This window comes from Terrapene carolina, unplaced genomic scaffold (assembly GCF_002925995.2).
Source record: "Terrapene carolina triunguis isolate 2854851 unplaced genomic scaffold, T_m_triunguis-2.0 Scaffold67, whole genome shotgun sequence".
Lineage (NCBI taxonomy): Eukaryota > Metazoa > Chordata > Testudines > Emydidae > Terrapene > Terrapene triunguis.
In genome coordinates, this window is record NW_020664418.1 from 10597249 (window position 1) to 10623218 (window position 25970).

Below are 25970 nucleotides of genomic sequence, written 5' to 3' on the forward strand. Positions count from 1 at the left end.
TAATCCACTAACCACTTATGCTGAACTATGTTTGACCTTGTATTTAGTTGCAACTCTGAGCCCTAGTCTATACGACAGAGTTAGGTCAACACAAGGCAGCTTAAATCAACCTATGGAGGTGTGCATACTACAATGTTCCTCCCACTGCTTTAACTCGCCTGCTACACCAACCTAAAACTACCACCTCAGCGAGAGGTGTAGCACTTAGTGTAGGGTGACCAGATAGCAAATGTAAAAAATCGGGACGGGGGTGGGGGGTAATAGGTCCTATATAAGAAAAAAAAACCCCAAAATCGGGACTGCCCCTATAAAACTGGGACATCTGGTCACTCTAACTTAATGCAACATAGAGCGACACGGTGTCAGTGTAGACACTATGTGCTTATGTCGACCTAAATGGCCTCCAGGAGGTGTCTCACAATGCCCACTGTGACTGCTCTGCTCACCATTTTGAACTCTGCTGCTCTGCAGCCAGATACACAGGTATACACACCATCCCTTTTAAAGCCCCGGGAAGTTTTCAAATTGCTCTTCCTGTTTGCTTGACACAGAGAGTTAACGTAGAAACTGCCCGGCTCCACAGAGCCTGGAGTACACTGGAGATGGTGGCTCTGTCAGGTCTGTGGGGAGAGGAGGCTGTGCAGTTACAGCTGTTTTCCAGCCACAGGAACTTCGACATCTATGGCCAAATCACTTGGGGAATGGAAGAGAAGGGCTATGATTGGGACATGTAACAGTGCCACGTAAAAATCAAGAAGCTGTGGCAGGCATACCAGAAGGCAAGGGAGGCAAATAGCCACAGACATGCCGCTTCTACAAGGAGCTGCACGTCATCCTTGGTGGCAATCGCACCACCACTGCTAAGACTTCTGTGGATACTTTGGGTGGAGAGGGTTGGAGTAACTGGAGTGAACCCCAAGGACGATGTGCTGGATGAGGAAGTGGAGGTGGAGGAGAATGGGGAGCAGGTGACAGGGAGATCCAGTGGCGTGGCGAGCCAGGACCTCTTTTTGATTCTTGAGCAGTCTAGCCACTCCCAGCAGTCCAGCTGTTCTGAGCCTGATACAGGGGCGGGAACCCCTGGAAAGTACTCACTCAGTTTGCTTCAATGCTGCAGGGACACATCGGCTCAGGTACTATTTTTTTAATCAGGCTAGAAGAGGTAGTGAAATAACCAATACAGGTACACTTGCTATCTGCTTCTCATTCCCCTGTACAGCTAGGCAGAGGGGGCCCTGTGGATCAGTTTGATTATGCACACCAGGATGTCCCATGAATTCTCCATAGAGATCTCCAGGAAAGTTTTCTGGAGGTAATCTGCAATCCTCTGCTGAAGGTTTCTTAGGAGGGCTGCCTGGTTTCATCCCCCATGATAGGATACTTTGTCATGCCACTCAGCAATTACTTCAGCAGGCATCATTGCAGCGCAGGCTAACAGCATATGGACCTGGTCAGCAGCCAGATGCATGTAAGAGCTGTTCCACTGCAGCCATGGTTACCCTCAGAAGTGAAATATCAGCTACAATCACCACCGCCGGTGGAAAACGGTTCCAGTATTCAGTACAATAGCACTCTGCGCTTGTACTGATAATCCAATGCTACCCACACTTGTTATCCCATCTTGCCCCTTCCCTCCCAGGCCATGGGCACCATGGCTGGGGCTGCCACCGTGCTCTAAGACTACCAAGGGAAAGTGAGAAAGTTGCGCTTGTAACTTCTTTGGATCAAGGGGTGTAAGTGCACTGATACTGTTTCTTTACAAGCTGCAGATGTGGCCTTGAGGGTCTCTTTATGCACACCAGTGGAGTGGCTTGGCCAGATAAGGAGGAGAAAGAAGAGGACTGAAGAAGACACTGTTCCAGGAGGTCCTGCAAGCCTCTGGTACTTCAGATTATGAGCAGAGAGCTTGGAGGGTAGCAATCAATGAGAAAATAGAGAGAGATAGTGAGGACAGGAAAAATGGGCAGCAGGAGGTAACACTGCTCAGGGAGCAAACAAACATGCTGCAGTCTCTGATTGACCAGGATGAACACATCCATCCTAGTCTCCCACTACAGCCCACAGAGAACTGCATTCCAGGACCTCCCTTTGCTCCCCCTCCTCCACTTTCCATATATCTTCCAGGGCCACAGCAGTACCCAAGGCATTCCACCCCGCGGGAGATGAAACACATTAACAGCTGCACACACACCAGTGAGGCTTCACAGCTGGGTGTATGTGCTTGTGAATTCTCTGTTTCTTCCCATTTAAAGGTACTTTTCCCTGTATGCATGAAGTTTACCTCAGCATTGCATGGGTGTGAAATAAAAATCTACTTATGGAAACTGAATCTACTATTCTCCAAAATATGGTGACTGATGCTAACAGACAATAGCAATAGGTGCCTGTGACGGGTTGGATCACAGAAACCCCCTTGGGAGCTGCCACCCGATGTGCCAAGACTACCCCTGCTTCTGTTTTCCCTGCCAGCTTAGGGCTCCAGCACCCTGTCTTGCTGAGCCAGCCACTCCTGTCTGGCTCCAACACAGACTCAGGATCTGAATCACTTGTCCCAAAACTGCAAGTTTACCCAAAAACAGCTCACAGGAGTGTGCTTGTCTTTAGCACTCAGATGCCCAACTCCCAATGGGGTCTAAACCCAAATAAATCCGTTTTACCCTGCATAAAGCTTATGCAGGGCAAACTCATAAATTGTTCGCCCTCTATAACACAGATAGAGAGATATGCACAGCTGTTTGCTCCCCCAGGTATTAATACATACTCTGAGTAAATTGCTAAATAAAAAGTGATTTTATTAAATACAGACAGTAGGATTTAAGTGGTTCAAAGTAGTAACAGACAGAACAAAGTAAGTCACAAGCAAAATAAAATAAAATGCGCAAATCTATGCCTAATCAAACTAAATACAGATAATCTCACCCTCAGAGATGCTTCAGTAAGTTTTTCTCAGACTGGACACCTTCCAGGCCTGGGCACAATTCTTTCCCCTGGTACAACTTTTGTTCCAGCTTAGGTGTTATCTAGGGGCTTCTCCATGATGGCTCCTCTCCCCTCTCTCTTCTCTTCCACCCCTTTATATATCTTTTGCATAAGGCGGGAACCCTTTGTCTCTCTGGGTTTCCACCCCCCCTCACTGGAAAAGCACCAGGTTAAAGATGGATTCCAGTTCAGGTGACATGATCACATGTCACTGCAAGACTTCATTACTCACTTGCCAGCACACACATATACAGGGAGACTCACAGGTAAACAGCCATCTGCAGACAATGGGAGTCATCAAGATTCCAAACCATCATTAATGGCCCACACTTTACATAATTACAATAGGCCCTCAGAGTTACATTTTATATTTCTAGTTTTAGATACAAGAGTGGTACATTTATACAAATCAGATGAACATACTCAGTAGATTATGCACTTTGTAATGATACCTTACAAGAGACCTTTTGCACGAAGCATATCCCAGTTGCATTATAGTCACTTATCAAATTTTTATAAAACTATCCCAGTTACATTATATTCACTTATTATCATGTTTTTATAAAACCATATAGACTGCACAACGTCACAGTGCCTTTGCATTGTTACAGTAGCAAACACTGTTATTACAAGGTTTGGCGGCAGCAGCGATCCTTCAGGTTGTTTTTGTGTGTGACCAGGACAAGGCAATTTTCCTCAAAAGTGATAGTTCCTTCTCTGACAAGTCTTCACCAACATGGTGCCAAAAAACAATACCACACTGTTACATTACATCAACACACATTACTGTGGCTCATTGTTAAAATGCTCCTTCAAAGCCTTCCTGATCCAAACAGCTGCCCTTTAAGCCCCTCTTATAGCACTGGTATCTGGCTGCTCAAAATCAGACGACAGCCGATCCACCTCCATGTTCCATCCCTTAGGAAACTTCTCCGCCTTTGCTTCACATATATTATAAAGCGCACAGCAGACAGCTATAATCATGGGGATATTGTCCTGAATGAGGTCTAATCTCCTGAGGAGACAGCATCAGTGACTCTTTAAGCAACCAAAGGCACATTTAACTATCATTCTGCACCTTCTGAGCCAGTTGTTGCAGCGCTCCTTGCTGCTGTCAAGGTAGCCGGTGTATGGCTTCATGAGCCATGGGAGCAAGGGGTAGGCTGGGTGGCCCAGGAGCACTACTGGCATTTCCACATCTCCAATGGTAATCCTCTGGGCTGGAAAGAAAGTCCCTGCTTGCAGCTTTCTGTAAAACTGACGAATCTCAACATTTGTTATCAATTCATTCCATTTAATACCTAGTATTTGTCTAAGGCACCAGCTTTAATAGGCATTTAGACTGGTTGGTGGATTTCCAGCTTTCACATCCATATATCAAGATAGAAGTAACATTTCAATTGAAGGTTCATTATTTGGTCTTTAAGTTGTAGATTTTCAATGACCAAATCTTGTTTACACAGCTGCGGCCTTGTCAATTTGTGACATTTCCTTCTGGACATCCCCACTGGCTTGCATGTTACTGCCAAGATATGTGAATTGACTCACTTCTTGTATTCCTTTGCCTTCTTAAGAAATGCTTGAGTTGGTAGTTGCTGGGGTTCTCATTAGAATTGTTTTTTCATAACTGTTAACCTTTTTTTGCGATGCTGGACAGTCTTTCAGTCTTTACTTGCATGTTGGCTGAGCTGTCACTTAGAACAGCAACATCATCTGCAAGATGTAAATATTCTAATATGTTCAACCATTCGCTCAAGCCTGCATTTTCTTTACTGTGCATGTTGCACCTTGCTATAAACCCTTGATTATTTTTGCTGGCATACCGACAACACTTCAGGATGTTCTAGAATGAATCACAACGAAGGCTATCAAATGTTTGTTTGAATTATGAAGTTTATGATGAGTAGTTCTTGCTATTCAATGCTCTCTTCTATGATTATTCTTAGGATAAAAATATGGTTGACAAATGATCTTCTGCTCTTCCCTCACCTTTGTCTCAACCACTTCCTTTATTCTGCTTATGATGATACTGCAGAAGACTTTACCTATCGCTAAAAGGAGATGCTGCTATTGCTTAGGTCACTTTTCTTTGGTATTTTGATTATAATGCCTTTCCCATTGTCAGGCGGCTTTTCCTGGTCCCATACTTTGTTGAAAAGTTCAGTATTTTTATCAATAGGCTCACAGCAAGCTTTCAGTGTTTCCCCCATGACATGGTCTTCACCTGCAGCTTTCCCAAGTTTTAATTTTATTGCCTCTTGCACTTTACAAAAATTGCTCTCACACTTCTGTGTTTATTTGATACTTCACTGCAGCCCAAACTACATAAAGAAAAGTTAATTTAGAAGAATTTGGATCTATTTGAGACAACTAGAATGTCTCCTGTATCTTAGCAGGAAGTAACTGGTATACTGAATCCAATATACTGAACAGTGTGGGGAGCAATTTGGGATTACATGTTGAAGATGTAGAGGAAAAGGAATAGAAAACAGGTGGGGAAGGGGATAGAAGGAAGAGGACTTTTGTTCTTGCCACTAGCAAAAACCCAAATGATCTAGATTTCCCGTCAAGCGGAGAGAAGAACCTAATCACCTAGTAATTTTGAAAATAATAAGTAGCAGTGGCATTTCTTATTTTCTTTGACGATTTGTACATGCTAATCTTCTGCCATTATAACTGGGCTCTGCTAAGTAATGCAGTTCACATTTTGGAAGTGAAAACACAGTTTGTTTTCATTATGAGAAATTACTGGGAAATGTTCACATTTTTATTCATAAAAATGAATTATGATTCTAGCCAAACACATTAAATATTCTTTACACATAGTAAATAACAATCCAAAGATGAGAAAAATGCTGCAAGTGCTTGTCTTTCAAAATGTATTAAGAAAGCAGTGAAAAGCTAATCTGTTAGAGGACCTAACTAAAGCTAAATGTTCTTGACAGCCCCTCAAGCTGATATGGCAGATACAATTTACACTGGGCTTTCTTTATTAGTTCTGCTTATGCTATTTCTCTGAAGTATATTATAACCCTAGATGATCACACACTAGGCTGGGGCACTTCATATAGTCAAAAGTGAGTATTGTTTAAGAATGTCAACATACAGGAAAATTAGGTAGCTCAAGGGACTGAGTGAGTTATGGAGAGAATCATTCCTATGTCACTGTTCGAAATCCATCAAGGCTGGAACGGATTCAACGCAGTTTCCAGGATCATAGCTGCGTGATCAGTGGCCTACAGACTCAAGCAAGTCTGAGATATTATTTCAATTCAGTGAGAGGAGAGAATGATCCCAAGAACACACCCTTTTTGCACATTTCAGCAAATAAGACAAGGATTGAATAGATCCAGATACGGAACTATATAGGGCCAATGATTTCAATGGGCACTCCATAAAATGCAGTTGGGGTTTTTATGTTAAAATGTATTTAATCTGTCGTTTTCTCATTTCTGGCAGATGACAGCTTGCATATAAAGCAACTGCTTAGAGGGAAGCCCAAAATATCAATACAATTTGAGGGTACTTACTGTTTGTGAGATAATCGTATCACCGAGGAGTTTTAGCGTAAAATTGATTACTGAGTTAATTATTCATCCTTTCCTTCAGAGCTAGGGACAAATACATGATTGGAAGGAAGGAAGGAATCAAATCAAAGAATTTAATTTTGTATATAAATTCCATTACAACCTAGAATTTCAACAGACTTACTTGCTTTGTTTTTTGGGCTTTCCCTCTTGTAGAACTTTCTTGCTTTAGCTAGAGGAAGTGAAAAGCTGAGGTGGTGTCCTTGTTGCTGGCAAAAAGTGTGAAAACTGAGTAGAGAAGTAGGATTACAGTAGCCTACCACATACAGCAGGATTTTCATGCTCACACACAGCTATATTGTGATTAACAGTTCAGTGATCATTCCAAAACACCAACAGCTAACTGGAGCATAATTATTTGAGTAACTGGGAATGACTTCTTCCTCACTAATTATATAGCTTCCCTGCACTCAGAATGGAAAGACCATTCCATTGCAATACAATAGTCAATAATTTAGATTTGATGCAGAGGTGACTGCCTCATTAGGGCAGCTGGATTTTTCTAAAAGTCAAAATCTCTTCTGGATGATTCTTTTGCTGAACTTCCTTGAGTCCTGAAGCAAATTTTAAACAGCTAAGGTATAAGCTCCTGCCTAATAGTGCTTATAATGAATACAGCAACTCAACCAGAACTAAATGGTGTCATGAATGCAATGCAATTGCACATACAATTATACTGTACTCCTAAAAGTATGAAACATGTGCCTCTAGAATAATGGTCTCCAACCCTCTTACACACAAGATCAACCCAGGATCTACCCCACCCATTCCCCAAGGCCCTGCCCCTTCCCCAAAGCCCCACCCTGATCACTCCATCTCCCCCCTCCCTCTGTCGCTCACTCTCCCCGACCCTCACTCACTTTCACCAGGCTGGGGCAGGAGGTTGGGGTTGGGGAGGGGTGCGGGCTCTGGGCTGGGGCCGAGGGGTTTAGCGTGTGGGAGGGAGCTCCAGGCAGAGCCTGGGGTAGGGGGTTGGAGTGCAGGAGGGAGTGAGGGGTGCAAGTTCTTGGAGGGAGTTTGGGTGCAGGAGGGGGCTCCAGGCTTGGGCAGAGTGTTGGAGTGCAGGAGGGGGTGCAGGCTCTGGGCTGGGGCAGGGGTTCAGGATTCTGGCTCCAGTAAGGGGCTCAGGCTGGGTGTGAGCTCCCGCCGGGCGGCATTTATCTCGGGCGGCTCCCAGTCGGCAGCGCAGCAGGACTAAGGCAAGCTCCCTGCCTTCTTGGCCCCACGCTGCTCCCAGAAGCGGCCAACACACCCCTGCGGCCCCTGGGGGGAGCGGCATGTGGCTCCGCGCGCTGCCACTGCCTGCAAGCACCGCCCCCACAGCTCCCATTGGCCACAGTTCCCCGTTCTGGGCCAATGGGAGCTGCGGGGGTGGTGCTTGCGGGCAGGAGCAGCGTACGGAGACCTCTGGCTCCCCCCAGGGGCCTTGGGGGCATGCTGGTCACTTCCAGGAACTGCCTTAGCCCTGTTGTGCCACTGGACTTTTAGAGGCCGGAGATCATGATCGACTGGCAGAGGCTCCAGGATCGGCCAACCGATTGCGATCTACAGGTTGGTAACCACTGCTCTAGAACAAGCCATGGAGTCATGGCCCTTTTACACTATCAAAAAGCTCTATCAATTGCAGCACACACTTATGAACTTTTCCAGAGAAATATTTCTCCGTGTATTGGTTGTGAATATTAAAACAAAATACACTTAACCCATTTAAATGCTCCAGATTTTCTTAAAACGTTCAAGAACAATTCAAATTTGGGCTACAAGCAAGTATGTGAAATTTCACCTCAAACTAGTATAGAGAAGGTTACAGAAAGTGTGACTTTTTAATGAAATGGTTCTTTCATCCTTAGCTATACGGTTACTACACAAAACAATTTGGCAAATAGTATGTCACATGACACAATTTTACTGGATATTGTGATCCAATCATTTAACAACAAAATCTGCTGAAGTAGGACCACCTTACCTCCAAATTTAAAATCTAGTCCTTAACACTGAATTAATGTACAGTAACTCCTCACTTAACGTTATAGTTATGTTCCTGAAAAATGCGACTTTAAGCGAAACTATGCTAAGCGAATCCAATTTCCCCATAAGATTTAATGTAAATGAGAGGGTTAGGTTCCAGGGAAATTTTTTTCACCAGACAAAAGACATATATATATATACACACCCCCACGCAGTAGAAGTTTTAAACAATTGAATACTGGTACACAGTGATGATGATTGTGAAGCTTGGTTGAGGTGGAGGAGTCAGAGGGTGGGATATTTTCCAGGGAATGCCTTACTGCTAAATGATGAACTAGCATTTGGCTGAGCCTTCAAGGGTTAACTCGTTGTTAATGTAGCCTCACTCTACAAGGCAGCAGGCATGGAGGGAGGGGAGAGAGCATAGCAGACGGAGACACACTGTGTGTGTGAGAGAGAGAGAGAGATGCACATTTCCCCTTTAAGTAGCTGACCCCAGTCTTAAGTACACTGCCTTGTTAATTAGATCATCTTGCTGAGACCGCAGCTGCTGCCTGGAAGCTCTCTCCATCCTGAACCCTGTTGTGTGTCCCCCGTGCTCTATGGAAATGGGGTAAGTGGGGTGCAGGAACAGGGGGGAGGGGGACACCCTGACATTAGCCCTCCACTTCCCCCCTACAGTGAGCAGGAGTCTCTGGGAGCAGCTCCAAGGCAGAGGGGAGAGCAGCACATGGCAGTTGGGGGAGGGACAGCTGAATGCCAGCAATTGCTAGCCTGCTGGGCAGCTGCAGCACAGGGAACTTAGGGGAGCGGGGAGCTGATGGAGGGCTGCCGGTCCACCCTGATTCCAAGCCCCCACCACCTAGCTCCAACGGGCTGCTCTTCATGCAAGCAGTGGACAAAGCAGGTGGCTGCCAAACAATGTTAGAAGGGAGCATTGCACAACTTTAAACGAGCATGTTCCCTAATTGATCAGCAACCTAACAACAAAACAACGTTAACCGGGACGACTTTAAGTGAGGAGTTACTGTAACTGCCATGATTTAAGGAGGAAACTTGTGGGGGGGGGGGGGGGCTTTTTCGTTTTGGGGGAGGGAGAACTTTCGTGGGCGAGCAGCGGTTTGGGGGGCGATAGCTCAGTGGTTTGAGCATTGGCCTGCTAAACCCAGGGTTGTGAGTTCAATCCTTGAGGGGGCCACTGAGGGATCTGGGGCAAAATCAGTACTTGGTCCTGCTAGTGAAGGCAGGGGGCTGGACTCAATGACCTTTCAAGGTCCCTTCCAGTTCTAGGAGATAGAAAAATTAATGGAGATATCCTTTTTTAAGCCAATTGCATAATGTGGAAGAAAAGCCACAGTTTACTGCAACAGCTCCCAAATCAGAACCCAACTAATCACAGAAAGGTATGACATCCACAAGAACCACTTAAAATATGAAATCATGACACCATCAAATCAGAATGAAAAGAAACTGCCCTAATCACACCAAGCATTCAAATCCTAATGGCCTTGGCTTTAAATTGTTGTGCAGCAATTTGAGATTAATTTCCTTTGGTTAAATTGGGTTTTGTTAAAGCTTTTGATGTTAAGAAAATGCAGAACTGTGTATGCTCAGTAAGTCCTTTTGAACAATGGAACTGTCACATTAAAAGCTATATATTTTTAAGTAGGTAAAACATTAGTCCTTAAAGACTAACAGCAGGCCAGCTTCAGGGTATTAAAACAGAGCTGGTTTTCAACTGAATGTAAACAATGCCTCATTGTGTTTTGTTCTTGTAATTCAAATACACTTGAGCCAAGTTTCAAACTCTCCTCAAGCTTAGATTTGCTCAGTCCACCCCAATTTAACATTTACAACACGAGCAAATAGGAAAAGCCTTGAAGTTCCTTAATGTCACTCTCCCCTAAAGAATATAAGTCAAGAAGACTGAAGAAACTGCTTTAATCGGGGAAGCCAAATTATGTATTGCACTTCCAAAGAACTAGAGCATCAGCTATTGAAAATATTGTCATAGAATCATAGCAATGTAAGGCTGGAAGGGACCTCGAAGGGTCATCTAGTTCCGCCCCCAGTGCTAAAGCAGGACCTAGACCATCTCTGAAAGATGTTTGCCCAAACTGTTCTTCAAAATCTTCAACAACAGGGATTCTACAGCCTCCCTTGGAAGCCTAACTATCCTTATATTCAGAAAGATTTCTCTAATATCTACCCTTAGGCCCCGTCTACACTGGCAAGTTTCTGCACAGTAAAGCAGCTTTCTACACTAACTCCCGAGGTGTACACACTGGCAAGCCACTTAGTGTGCAGAAACTGTGCAGTTGTAGCGCTCTGAAAACACCACCCCAACGAGAGGCATAGAGCTTTCTGCGCCGGAGCTACAGCACCGCGGTGCCAGTGTAGACACCGTGGGGATTATAGAACTGCGATTGGCCTCCTGGAGGTGTCCCACAATGGCTGTTCTCACCTCTCTGGTCATCACTTTGAACTCTACTGCCCTGTCCTCAGGTGACCAACCGTCAGCCCCACCCTGTACAGTCCTTTGCAAATTTGAAAGTCCCCTTCCTGTTTGCTTGGTGATGTGTGCAGTGGTCTCAGCGCACCTTTCCAGGTGGCCATGCCTGCTCCACGCATCAGGCGATCTTCCGCTTGGAGGAATGCCAAGCTACTGGACCTGATCGGCATTTGGGGAGAGGAGGTTGTCCAGTCCCAGCTGCACTCCAGCCGTAGGCATTAGGATACCTACGGACAGATTTCACGATGCATGATAGAAAGGGGCCATGACCAGGACACATTGCAATGTAGGGTAAAAATGAAGGAGCTGCGGAATGCCGACCACAAGGCGGGGGAGGCAAACCACCACTCCAGTGCTGCGCCCACAAGCTGCCTGTTCTCCAAAGAGCTGGACGCGATACTCAGTGGCAACCCCACTCCCACTGCGAAGGCCCCTGTTGATACTTCGTTGGCTCGGGTGCCAGTCGAGAGTGGACCGAGCCAGGAGGAGGAAATCTTGGACAAAGAGGGGGAGAGGGACCCAGAAGCAGAGGATGGCTCAAAGGCCAGAGAGGCATGCAGTCAGGAGCTCTTTTCTACCCTGGAGGAGCCTAGCCAGTCACAGCCGTCTGATCTTGGCGAAGCGCAAACAGGAGAGGAGGCCCCGGTAAGTGGATCTGATTTTGGGAATTGCTGAAGCGATTTGTTGGGGGCAGGAGGGTTGTAGAAAGCAGACTGGTCTCCCACCGCATGCCTATTCTGAGCAGCGGAACAAGGTGTTGATAGACTCCCTCACTTCACGGGAATCTCCCTCAGAGATCTCCAGGAAGCTCTCATGGAGATACTGGGTAATCCGCTGCAGCAGATTCTTTGGCAGAGCTGCTTTGTTTCTTGCCCCATTAACGGTAACTTTCTTGCGCCACTCTGCCGGCAGGGGGGGGGGGGGGGGGACCATTGCTGCACACAGGTGCCAGGGACGGAAGCCACAAGCTTGGAGAAGACCCTCCCTTGATTCCCTGCTCACCCTCAGCAGCGAAATATCTTCCATAATGATCACATCCTGTGGGAAGTGTGGGGACAGGAATGATTATCAGGCCCCCACCTACAGTGCTGGTTCTCCCCAAGAGCCACGTGCCCAGTGTACAGCAGGGTCCGGGAAGAGTGATTTACACTGTCCCTGCAGCTACTCACCATTTTGGGGGTCTTGTGGCTCATGCATGCTTGCCTGGGGCCAGCCAGTTAGTGACAGGTGTGTGAGTACTGGCTGTGTTTTAAAGCACTGAATCAGTGTTGTCTGTGTTTCAAAAAAATACTGCTTCTGTAAAATGTTGCATTTAAACTTCACAGAGATGACCTTGGGAGCCCAGCCTCCTGCTTTGTCATTGGCGGAAGAACGGCTGTGCAGAATTAGAAAGCGGCCACGAAGAACTAAGGAGGACTTTCTGTGTGAGGTTATTATGCACTCCGCCACTGAGAAACAGGAATTGAAGGAGTGGCAGGACAGCGAGAAGAGGGACTGAAAGGAGAATGAGGCACACCAGAAAGAAGCCACGGAACAGCTCTTTAACGTTATGGAGTGCCAAGTGGACACGCTCCAGGCGATACTAGCTCTTCAAACCAAGCAGCTCCACGCCCACCCTCCCCTGCAGCCGCTGTTGCAAAACTGTTTCCCATGCGTCCCCCAGACACCGCCAACACTCTATCATCAACCTCCTGGCTCCACTCTACCCACAGCATTCCACTCATCCCTCCTCACAGTCCAGCACTGTGGACTCCCACTACCCACTGCACTCAACACCCATTCCTCTGCAGTTTGGCCTTGCTGAAGTGCAGCACCCGCTGCATTGTACTCCAAAGGAGAAGGTTGGGTATGATCCCTGGACATACACAAATCTGTAGCTGTCTCGGGACCCCTCTGCCTCTGGAGACCTTCCCTTCCTCCATCCCACTTCTCCCTCTCTGCTGATGAATTTTTTCATTTGACTCTCTCCTCAGATTGTTGTCTTTTAATAAAAGAATTGTGTTGGTTTGAAAGCCATTTTTATTCTATTAAGTGAAAGCAAAAAGAGCACTGCAAAGCAACATACAATTATGTTAAGCCCCCTTCTTGCATCATGTGCACCAATCACCTCCTAGCATTACAAACACTGCAATCCCGAGCATAGCAACAAATATTAGTGGCTTTCAGCTTCAAATTGCTGCCTCAAGATGCGTGCATCATGCACCTTTCCGGACCAGCCTGCGTTAATATCTGTGAAATGCCCACAGTGAGATCGACAAGCACCTGGAGAACCATTGCGAAATACTCCTTGCAATTAATGTACTCTGTGGCTAGGTGGTCTCGTATCAGAATTGGAATATGCGTGCCATTTATCACCCCTCCGCAGTTAGGGAAGCCCATTTGTGCAAAGCCATCCACAATGTCACGCATGTTGCCCAGAGTCATGGTCTTTCGGAGCATGATGCGATTAATGGCCCTGCACACTTCCATCAACATGAGTCCAACTGTCGACTTTCCCATTCCAAACTGGTTAGCGACCAATCGGTAGCAATCTGGAGTAGCCAGCTTCCACAGTGCAATCGCCTCGCGCTTTTCCAACGGCAGGGCAGCTCTCATTCTCGTGTCCTTGCGCCGCAGGGCTGGGGCAAGCTTGCCACATTCATGGGACTGTGTGCTTTTCCTCATCAGAAAGTTCTGCAGCCACTGCTCGTCATCCCAGATGTGCATGACGATGTGATCCCACCACTCAGTGCTTATTTCCCAAGCCCAAAAGCGGTGTTCCACTGTGGTCAGCGCCTCTGTGAATGCCAGTAGCAATCTCGTGTTGTAGCTACTTCACATGGTGAGATCAAGGTCGCATTCCTCTTGCCTTGCAGTTTAAGGAATAACTCCACTGCCACTCGTGATGTGTTAGTCAGAGCGAGCAGCATACTGGTCAGCAGTTCGGGATCCATTCCTGCAGTCCGAAAGAGGTGCGCAGTACACAAACCATTGAAAGATGGTGCCAAATGAGGACGGAAGCACAGGGACTACTGGGATGCGAAGCAATGCATCACGGGGCATTAGGACTGGACCCAGAATGCCCCGCGAACCCCTCCGCATTCCCGTAAGTCTTAGAGCACCTCTCTCTTTTGCCACTATGGGATAGCTGCCCAGAGTGCACCGCTCCAAATAGCGCTGCAAGTGCCACAAGTGTGAACATGCTATTGCACAGGCAGCTGTCAGTGTGAACACACAACAGCGGTTTTCCTTCTGTGCTCTCTGAGTGGTGCTGTAACTGCCAGGGCTGTAACTTTGCCAGTGAAGACGTGCCCTAAATCTCCCTTGCTGCAGATTAATCCCATGACTTCTTGTCCTTCCTTCAGTGGACATGGAGAAGGACTGATCACTGTCCTCTTTATAACAGCCCTTAACACATCTGAAGACTTATCAGGTTCCCCTTCAGTCTTTTCACAAGACTAAACATGCCACTTTTTTTTTTTTTTTTTAAACTTTTCTTCATAGGTCAGGTTTTCTATTACTTACCCACGGACAGCAGGCATAATAGGCCAGGGGAGGCTCTGCCTCCCACGGCGCTGTCGCAGCCGCCGAACCCCCAGTTGTGGGGTTTGACAGCGAAGTTTTTGCTTTTATTATGCCCCATGCAAGTTCCAGGGTGGCTGAGGAGGTACATACCTCCTCAGCCTCCCTGGAACCTGCATGGGGCATATCAAAAGTGTCTTCTACAGATGCTTTTCCCCTGGGCGGTGGGTGGGTTGGGTCCGGGGGCGGAGGACGGCACGGCTGCGACCAGCCCCAGGCTCCTCTGGGAGGCTTTGGCCAGCCTGGCTGGGCTCCTCCACTTGGGGCTTTGGCCAGCCCAGCCAGGGCTCTTCCGGGCGGCGGGGGTGCGCTCCAGGCTGCTGCTGGCCAGGCCCGGGGCTCCTCTGGGTGGGAACTTGTGGCTCTGTCCCGGGGGGGGGGGGGGGGGGGCGCAAGGGGTCTTGGAGCTCCAGCCATGGAGAGGGCGTGGGTGCAATGGGCGGAGCTGGGGGCTCCACCCATGAACTTACCATTTTTGTGGCTCTCCTCTGGACTCTCCAATTTGTCCATATATTTCTTAATGTATAGCACCCAGAACTGGACAATGGACTGGTCTGAGGCCTCACTAGCGCTGAGTAGAGTGGGACAATTACTTCCAAAGTCTTATATACGACACTTATGTTAATACCCTCCAGAATTATATAAACCTTTTTTACAACTGCATCACACTGTTGACTCACATTTATTTGCAAAAAGAACAGGAGTACTTGTGGCACCTTAGAGACTAACAAATTTATTTTAGCATAAGCTTTCGTGGGCTACAGCCCACTTCATCGGATGCATAGAATGGAACACACAGAAAGAAGATATTTATACATACAGAGAACATGAAAAGGTGGGAGTAGCCATACCAACTGTAAGAGGCCAATCAATTGAGATGAGCTATCATCAGCAGGAGAGAGAAAAAAACCTTTGAAGTGATAATTGAGATGACCCATAGAAGGTGTGAGGATATTTTAACATGGGGAAATAGATTCAATTAGTGTAATGACTCAACCATTCCCAGTCTCTGTTCAAACCTAAGTTAATTGTATCTAATTCGCATATTAATTCAAGTTCAGCAGTCTCTCTTTGGAGTCTGTTTTTGAAGTTTTTTTGTTGCAAAGTTGCCACCTTCAAGTCTGTCACTGAGTGGTTAGAGAGGTTGAAGTGTTCTCCCACTGGTTTTTGAATGTTATGATTCCTGATGTCAGATTTGTGTCCATTTATTCTTTTGCGTAGAGACGGTCTCGTTTGGCCAATGTATATGGCAGAGGGGCATTGCTGGCACATGATGGCATACATCACGTTGGTAGATGTGCAGGTGAACAAGCCCCTGATGGCGTGGCTGATGATCACATTTATTTGTGATCCACTATATCACCCAGATAGTTTTCAGCAGAACTACCACTCGGCTAGTTATTTCCCATTTTGTAGCAATCCATTTGATTTTTAATTCCTTAGTACTTTGCAGTTGTCTTTATTGAATATCAACTTGTTGAATTCAGACCAATTCTCCAATTGTCAAGGTCATTTTGAATTCTAATCCTGTCATCCAAAGTGCTAGCAACCCCTCACCACTTGATGTCATCTGCAAACGTTATAAGCATACTCCAGGATAGATCCCTAAAGAATCTCACTAGATACGTCCTCCCATTTTGACAGCTAACCATTGATAAGTACTCTGAGTATGGTCTTTCAACAAGTTTTGCACCCACCTAATAGTAATTTAATCTAGACCACATTTCCCTCATTTGCTTATGAGAATGTCATGTGGGACTGTGTCTAAAGCTTTTCTAAAATCAAGATATACCACATTTAACTGCTTTTCCCCATCCGCGAGGCCAATAACCCCATCAAAGGAGGAAATTAGTTTGGTTTGGCATGATTTATTCTTGACAAATCCATGGTGGCTATTCCTTATCCTCCAGGTGCTTACAAACTGATTGTTTTGTTCCACTACCTTTCTAGATATCAAAGTTTGGCTGACAGATCTATTATTGGTCCAGGTCTTCTTTTTAAAGATAGGTACTATCTTTGCCCTTCTCCAGTCTTCTGGGACCTCACCCATCCTCCATATGTTCTGAAAGATAATTGCTAACAGTTCCGATATTTTTTTCGGGTAGTTCCTTAGTACCATGGGATGAATTTCATCAGGTCCTGCCAACTTGAATACATCTAACTTACCTAAATATTCTTTAACCTATTTTTTCCCCTATTTTAGCTTGTGTTTCCATCTCCTTGTTATTAATTGCTTAAGTATCTGGTCAAAATTTACCCTTTTAGTGAAGACTGGTACAAAATAGGCATTAAACACCTCAGATTTCTTGACGTTGTCTATCATCAGCTCTCGTGTAAGGTACCTACACTTCCCCTCATCTTCCTTTTGCTCCTAATGTATTCACAGAAACTCTTATTGCCTTTTATGGACCTTGTTAAGTATAATTAACTTTGTGCCTTAGCCTTGCCTTTCTGATATCGTCCCTACATGCTTGTGCTGTTCTTTTGTAGTCAGTCATCCTTAGCAATTTGCCCATGATTCCACCTTTTGTAGGGTTCCCTTTTTGATTTTCAGATCATTAAAGAGCTCCTTATGAAGCCATATTGGCTTCTTACTATTCTTCCTATTTTTCCTTTGCATTGGGATTAGATTTTCTTCCCACGGAACTGTATAAAAAAAAAAAAAAAAAAAAAAAAAAAGAAGCTGACAAAGTCAACTGTCATTCTGCTGCCCTCACTGCTTCCTTTCCTTAGAATATAAACTCTATTGTTTAATGATCACTTTCACCCAGACCGCCTTCAACCTTCAGATTTGCACCAATCCCTCCGTTAGTCAGAATCAAGTCTAAAATGGCTGATCCCTTGCTTACTTCCTCCACCTTCTGAAACAAAAATTTGTCCCTAATACTTTCCAAGAATTTACTGGACATTTTGCCTTTCACCGTATTATTTTCCAATAGATGTCTGGGTAGTTGAAGTCCCTCATTATTACCAGGTCTTGTATTTTGGATATTTGTGTTATTTGTTTTGGCAGTGCCTCATCCACCTCCTCCTGCTGAGGTGATCTATAGACGACTCACCACCGCTGGCGCCTCCTGCTGGTTGCTCCAGGAATTAGCTCAGTCTAGCTCCGGAGCGCCCTCTGCGGGTGGCGTCTTGCCCATTATCTGCTCTACTCCACTGTTTCGGACCCGCGTTGCTCTTCTGATTGGTGGTGTCCTCTTCAGGACACTGCCCTCCGGCAGTGCCCACTACCTCTTTCACCCCCCTTCTGGGGGTCACGGCAGTCCTTTGGCTTGCACTCACTGCAGGGGCCAACCATAACCCAAAGTCTAGCCCCTCATTTCAGGGGCAAGTTGCAGTCTGTACTGGCCATGCTCCTCCACAGCCAGATACAGTGCAAGGAGAAAGGGGGGGACCCAGGCCCGCCCACTACTCTGGATCCCGACCCAGGGACCCTCTAGCGGCAGCCTCTCTGCCCTCCTTCTCTCCCCTTGTCCACTTCCCCTGGGCCCTTGCACCTTCTTGGCCCTTTCTGGCAGGGGCCTGCAGCCTAGCAGGTAACAGGCCAGAGCTCACGCTCTGCTCCCCTGAACATGCCCAGCACTGCTCTATCTCAGGTGCTCTCCCTGGGAGCCAGTCCTCCTCCCTTGCTTGTCAGGGAGAGACTCCCCTCTGCTCTGCTGGGCAGCTCCTTATATCTGGGCTGCCAGAGCAGCTGCCTCCTGTCTGGCTCTTAAGAAGCCTCGCCCTAATTAGCTGCGGGTTTCCACAGCCTCCCTGGCTGCTTCTGCCCCACCCCCTGTTGGAGTGGGCCACCTGCAGCACTACAACCCCCTACCATGACATCACCCCTGTTTTTTGTTTTTCCCCATTTTTATATTCACCCCGAGACTGTCAACTGGTCTGCCTTCCACCTCTTTCTGGACCTCAGAAAAAAGTACATATTCTTGATTTATAATGCAACACCTCTCTTTTCCCCCTGCTTGTCTATATATTTCCATTCTAAAGGCCCTTATTCAGTTGCTTTAACTACACACCTTTCACTTTTTGCTGAAGTTGCTGGGATAGGCCTGGTCTGAGGGTAAGTTTTTTTCTAAGCTTAAGCAGAAAAGTTTTGAGAATTATAAAAATAATTCTAGCAACTTAAAATATTTTTTCAGCTCTAATGCCTAGATATTGGGGGTGGCAACATTTAAATTTGACCGGGAGATGTCCTTTTGGAGCAGTGGTGCTTTTCAAAATCTAAGTGAAAGTCAGTTTTGAATTGCCTGACTTCTAGTTGGATTACTACAAGCATGTTCAGTAAATTGTTGAACAACATTTTAAAGGAAAGGTGCTGTTTGAATGTGGAATTTTGGAACATACTAAGAAGTTTGATGATCCCTTCCTCATATTGAAATGGAGACAGTACTCTGCAGGAACCCTTGCCTTATCAACTTTACATCTTGTGCAGGACAGATTATTCTAGTGCTAACAAACAGAAAAAGATTACGTGATTTGAATCTTTTTTTTAAATGAAAACCCATGAAATTCCAATGAGAGATTCCTTAGGGAGAGACTAAAGAAGCTCAATCTATTTAGTTCCTACAATAGAAGGCTATTAGTACTAGGTAACGTGATCACAGTCTTCAAATACCTACACATGGGACAGATTTCTGCTAGTTGAGGAGTCTTTAATCTAGCAGATAAAGTCATAACAAGATCCAATGGCTAGAAACTGGACAAATTCAGACTAGAAAAAGGTGAAAACAATTTAGTGAGGGTAATTAGCTACTGGAACAAATTACGTAGGGATGTGCGGGGTTTTCTATCACTTGAAAGTCTTCAAATTAAGACTGGTGCCTTTCTACAAAAAATAATATGCTCTAGCTCAGCCAGAAGTTATGGAGTTGATGCTGGAATTATTAGGTGAAGTTTTATGGCCTGTGTTATGCAGAAAGTCAGATTAGATGATAATGGTCCTTTCTGGTCTTAAAATCTAAATTATGTCTTTAATTACATGATCAAGTTTTTGAATACTGCAGAACATTTGCTACATTCGGTGCACTGTTGAATGGTCTTCAGAGAATGAGGGAAGGGTCCTGCAGACCAGTTCCTCACTCTGCATTTAGATAGTTGTACTTACGAGTCAATTTGTGCCAGAGTAAATCCAAAAAAGTCAACGGTGAGCAGAATTAAGAGTTTGGTGCACAAGGTGAACAGAATATTGTAAATAAGGCACTCGCTGAATGAAAATAAAATTTACAAAAATTATATGCATTCTGAAGATGCTTATTTAGTATACACTATAGACTGGCATACATCAACAAATATATGGGAAAATACACAGACCTACTAAATGACTTGCATGAACAGGATGACTGTTCTCTACATTATCCTATATAGTTCTCTTGGGTATAATTTCTGACAAAGATTCTGCTTTTCAAACAGCAAGTTGAGATTTTTTCCTCATTCAGTATCATCACACAAAGAAAATCAGAAAGGGTCCCAACAGTAATGGACAGACTTCAAATATTTCATTACAGAAAAAACTGGTATGCAGACTGAAAATAACTTTAAAAACACTGGAATCATTAGATATACTATATAAAATAGAGAGTCTATCCTTCACTCAATATACTGCTTTTTGTTTATGAACAAAGTATAATTATTGTGGGCTCGTGTAGGTTGGGAAGAGGTAGGGTTTGAGAGTGCAACAAAGCGGGGAAAGGAAAGAGATGGAAGAGTATAGAAGGGGGAGAATTATGGGGAAGCGAAGGAGGAAAAGGCTAGGATCCATTGTGGCCAGAAGATGCGGAAGAGTGGCAGAAGGGTCACACTGAGCAGAAGGACAACAGGATGTGTCAACTTACGTAAAAAGAAATGAAGGCAGAATAATCTTGACTCAATTTTGCTGATGTCAAAAGGCTGCTGAGGCTGGGGAGACACTGGATGCAGCTGCAGGGTGGTGTGACTACCCAGTGGATTTGGTATCCCAGGATAACAGATTTGATTTTAGGGAAGTGAAGCAAGTAGGCCCAACCCTTTCCTCTGGTCCCTGGCTGCTGTTGACATATGCTATATGGCTGGTCAGGAATACTGTGATTAGCACTCAGCCATGAAGGCCTCATGGGATGTTGCTGCACTAAAGACAGATGAGGTTCTGACAGATTGAGAAATCCAGGCAAACAGGATGGTCTCAACATTCTCCCCAGGTGTCGGCAGGAACAATTTCAAACTTGGCAGGGTGGAGGTAGGAAGTAATAGCACTTGTTAGTCACGATATTTTATCTGTCCAGGCAAAATATGGCTCACAGAATGAGTGGCAGCACAGTAAAACTCCAGGTTTAAGCTAAATTAAGCTATTTTACTAAACAATGCAAGTATGTTGACACTAAACTCCTGGGAACCAAGTCTTTGCCAAGGCCCAATTTCTTTGAGTAAGTCAGATGTCAAGCAGATTAGTATAAAAATAGGTCTCTATTGAACAGAAATAAACTTGTTTTCACTGCACATTCATCAAGCTGAAACAGTCTGGCACTAGGTATATGTTTAAACACTATCTCAGTGCATCAAACTGAAGCCTTTAAATGGCTGGCAATACATTTTACTGTTCAAGTTACATAAGTTAAGGTCAAAATGTTGAATAAGGGTTTCAGAATTAGAGACTGGGAAGAAGCCCAGGGTATTCTTGAACGTCTAACGGTTCCATTAGCTATTTTGCTGTAAGAAAATATTGAGATTGTTCCAATGAAGCAGAGTTTGCACTCCTGTACAACTACTGGCCACCAATAGAAAGTCAACATTTGCTAACACATACTTTTGTTGTTTTTGAGTCTTAAGTACAGGGCTAAAATATAGTTTCTTAGACAAGGCTGTGAAAAAATGTTCCGAAATGGCAGCCACCACCATATCACCTCTTTAGAAGAGAAGTAACAATAGGAATATGGTACGTTTGCTGTCAGTATTCTAACCCTATCATGGTAAATGTAGTGAACACGTAGCATCCACAGATTGAGAACTTCAGAAAACCTTTAACTCTTCACCACTAGTCTCTTAGCCAGAGGCAAGAAAACACCAAACATCCAAAATATTGCAACAGCTGCTTTTTAGTCCTTTTGTTTCTTCTTTAGGGGAAATGTTCTCTTCCCATTTGGTCTCAAAATGTTAATATTGCACATGAGGCAGTGTGGTCTGGTGGTTAAGTCAGAAGACCTAGTTACTATTCCACACACTGCCAACCCTCAGCAAGCCACTGCTTCTCCCTTAGTTCCCTCAAGCTGTTGAGTGGTATCATTCCCACTTTTGAAATACACTTTGAGATCTTCAGATGAAAGGTGCTAGAAGTGCAAAAGTATTTATCATCTGTTCCAACATCCTGGCTGGCCATGGGCTTCTGAGCAAGAACACAAGTACTCAATGGGGGAGAATGAAGAGTGATTAATAAAAATCACACAAATGGAGGGGCTGTGTCCCCTGATTCCTACGTTGGGGGCCAACTTAGGTCTGGGTACAGTACTTTCATTCCACAGGTCTCCTAACTATAGCTTTTCAGGCACACATGCCCCAAAGTCAGAATTTAGTCCAATTTGTTGTACAAACTTTTCAGTGTGACCCTACAGATAAGCAACTTCAGGTTATTACAGAGTTCAAGCTACTACTTAATCTGCAAGGAGGTAAGGGTGGCAAATAAAGCTTTTGGTATAAATATCAGTCCTTTCTCATTGCCTAGGGAGGTTGTGGAATCTCCATCATTGGAGGTTTTTAAGAGTAGGTTAAACAAACATCTGTCAGGGATGGTCTGGATAATACTTAGTCCTCCCTTGAGTGCAGGGGACTGGACTAGATGACCTCTCGAGGTTCCTCCAGTCCTACGATTTCTAGGGAGTGGGGGTTCCCACTGACAGATTAATATTTCCTTTTTTAGTAGCTGTGCAGAAGGAATTATGTACCCAAATGGAAATATCTTAATGGACCTGACATTCAACATAGATATATTTGCATATTTTAATGTACTCTGAAACATCCTTCTCTGCAGCTCATTCTGCTGGGACAGATGAAGGACAATCAATTTATTCCTCTCTCTCACGTCTTCCCTACTCAGTGCTGTTCAGATGCTCTATATTGAGAGAATCTGCAAGTACAACTTTTCTTATCCTTCACATGGAGCTCTGTTCCCGTTCCATTCTCTGTGGAACCCAGTAGCAATGTAGAACTGTTTCCTAAGTACTGTCTCCTGAAAACTAAACTCAGTTTGGCAGGAATTTTATTGTGAACATCTAATCATTTTGGAAAGTCTTTATATTAGGGCTGTTGATTAATCGCAGTTAACGCACGTGATTAACTCAAAAAATTAATCATGATTAAAAAAAATTAATCTGCTAAACAATAGAATACCAATTGAAATGTATTAAATATTTTGGATGTTTTTCTATATTTTCAAATATATTGATTTCAATTACAACACAGAATACAAAGTGTACAGTGCTCACTATATATCATTTTTATTCCAAATATTTGCACTGTAAACATGATAAACAAAATAAATAGTATGAGGTGAATTGAAATACAAGTACTGTAGTGCAACCTCTATCGTGAAAGTGCAACTTACAAATGTAGATTTTTTTTGTTACATAACTGCACTCAAAAACAACACAATGTAAAACTTAAGAGCCTACAAGTCCACTCACTCTTCATATCATAAAGATATGAATCTTTAGCGCATCTGGCATGTAAATATCTTGCAGCACCAGCTTCAACAATGCCATGTGAATGCCTGTTCTCACTTTCAGGTGACATTGTAAACAAGAAGCTATCATAAACATACAGCCAAAGGTAGCATAAAATTCCTCTTTACCCTGTAAAGGATTAATTCCTCTTTTACCTGTAAAGGGTTAAGAAGCTCAGATAACCTGGTTGCCACCTGACCAAAAGGACCGACAAGGGGAGAAGATACTTTCAAATCTGTGGGGGAAGGTTCTTGTTTGTTTTTTTGTTCTCTCGGAGTCAGCAAAGGAACCAGGGCAGGGTAAATACATCTCCCTAAGCCATATCTGGACTACGCATCTAGTATTGCAGAAATAGTAAGTAATAGCAAAGAAATGCATTAGATTATCTTTTGTTTTAGCTTGTGAATTTTCCCTGTGCTAAGAGGGAGTTTTATCCCTGTTTTTGTAACTTTAAAGTTTTGCCTAGAGGGGAAATCCTCTGTGTTTGGAATCTGTTTGTTACCCTGTAAAGTTATCTTCCATCCTGATTTTACAAAGGTGATTCTTTTATCTTTTTTTTAAAATAGACTTCTTTTAAGAACCTGATTGTTTTTCAGTGATTTAGAAACTGATGCGGGGGGACACTAGCACTGTTTACTGATAAAGCCTATTGCTGCTGATAAAGATGTTGAGTGATTTCTGGGTGAACTCGTCTCCCTAAAGCTGTAAGAAGGTTCTCCACCCAAAGGCCGGTAAGGGAGTTTGTGATGCCACTTGTGGGGGCTCCTCAAACAGGATTTGGGAGCGTTAACAGGAATACCCAGGAGAACATCTGAGACGAATCTCCAACAGGTAGCTGGCCCCACTGCAATGACCTCAACATATCACATGGGACACACTGGCTGCCCCAATTTATGTAGGATGGCTGGACAAGCAACGCAGCTTTCAGAGGGACTGGAAGCTACATTCCAACTATACTGCTTGTGACAAAATCCTGGACAAACCTGATTGAATTAAGCTTAATTCAATAAGGGTTAACTCAAGTATTTTAGGAGCTTGTTGTATTAAAATTGAAAATGTTACATACTATTGAGGGATTGTATGTATTGCCTTGAGCTAGAGGGATCACAGCCCTCCAGAAACTAAGAACAATGGAGGGTGGTGAGGCAAATTCACTCAGGCTATTACAACTTCAGAAAGCTACCACCACCTGGAGAGAGGCTCACATATACTAGTTCAAACTGAATTCTCCAGGGACCAATGGACAAAGAAAGGGTTTCTGGTTAACTAGCTCCAGTTAAAACTGACTTGGGGACTTCTTTCTGATCCAACAAATGGACAGAACCTGTGGTCCAAGGGAGCTCCAATCCTTAGGGAAGGGTCAGAAAGTTTTTGGCCCCTGAAGACTCATAAGACTTGGGAGCTAGTTCTGGGCAAAAGTCATGAACTGGTGACCACAGGAAAACCCTTTTGTGTGTTTGAAGGACTAGTCACCAACCAGAACTCTTGTTAGCGCTAGTGAGTGATCTCTGGTTTTTGTTTTTAATATGTTTTCTCTATCACACATTTACTATAAGAATAAAGGTGCTTGCTTAAAAAAAACTGTGTGGTAACTTATAACTGTTGGCAACTACACTGTTATTAGTCTCTGAAGACAAAGCAAAACGCAGATGCTGGCCACTTAGGCAGTCTGCCTCACCGGAGGATAGCACAGTATAGCCAGCGAACTGTGCAGCCTTGAAATATCTCGGACAGGAGAAGCATGTCTCCACCCAAGAGAGGTGACTGCTGAGAAGCATGGAGCCTAGAGTGGGTGCCCTTGCTAGACCGTGGAGGGGGAAATACAGGTGCAGTTGCTCTGAACTGTGACACTGCTTACCTGAGTACCAGAAGGTTAGGATTCTATTGGGCCAGCTGGAGTGAGCTGCCTTGACTGAAGGGAGCTGCCCTAAATGAAGGGAGGACTTGGCCAGCAGACCAAAAGGACACAGCAGCAAAGATTTTTCAGCAGCTGTGACGACGGGGTGATACAGTTTAAGTGTCACACACAATAATCCATCAATAACCAGCTTCAAACTGACCTTCCAGTGCATTGGACCGATGGATCCCAATTTAGCCTTGGAGAGGCAGCTGGCAGGACAACTAATAGAGTGCGCTTATGACTCTGTTGCCTAGACATTAACTTCAGAGGCTTCAAGAAAAAGGTTATGTACGAGTGACTGGGACACGAATCCTTGACAGTGCATAGGGAAACCAGAGCTGGATTTGGACCACTTTCATCAGCCACAAGAGACATGCTGGGGCCCAACTGGGGGCTGACTGGAACTCCCAGCTGGTGTAGACTTCTACACCAATACTGTCACCCTGGAACCTCTTGGTGCCAACTGGCACTGGGGATGCACAAGGTTTTACAAGGATCCCCTGGGTCACATATATGCACACTTAAGTTCACCAAAGAATGCCACGTAAGTTCTCTATCAAGAAACAGTAGCCCAATGGGCGTTGCAATTATTTCAAAATGTAAGTACAGATATTGTTAAAGGAGATATGTATCTATACTGGAAATTACATTCTCACCGCATTGGCGTTAAGACAGGAAACCAAGAGATAACAGATCTTCATCAGGTTCTTTTCAAGCAGGAAGTATCAGACACTTATCGCTCTGTCTGGTCATTGTGTGTCTCACACAGAGCC

The 25970-nt window shown here is 44.7% G+C and overlaps 1 protein-coding gene across 3 annotated transcripts in view; it reads right to left on the minus strand.

Annotated features, from left to right (window-relative positions):
* Positions 1 to 25970, minus strand: part of CSNK1G1 (casein kinase 1 gamma 1) — a 307364-nt gene that overhangs the window by 114558 nt on the left and 166836 nt on the right. The window lies entirely within an intron of this gene.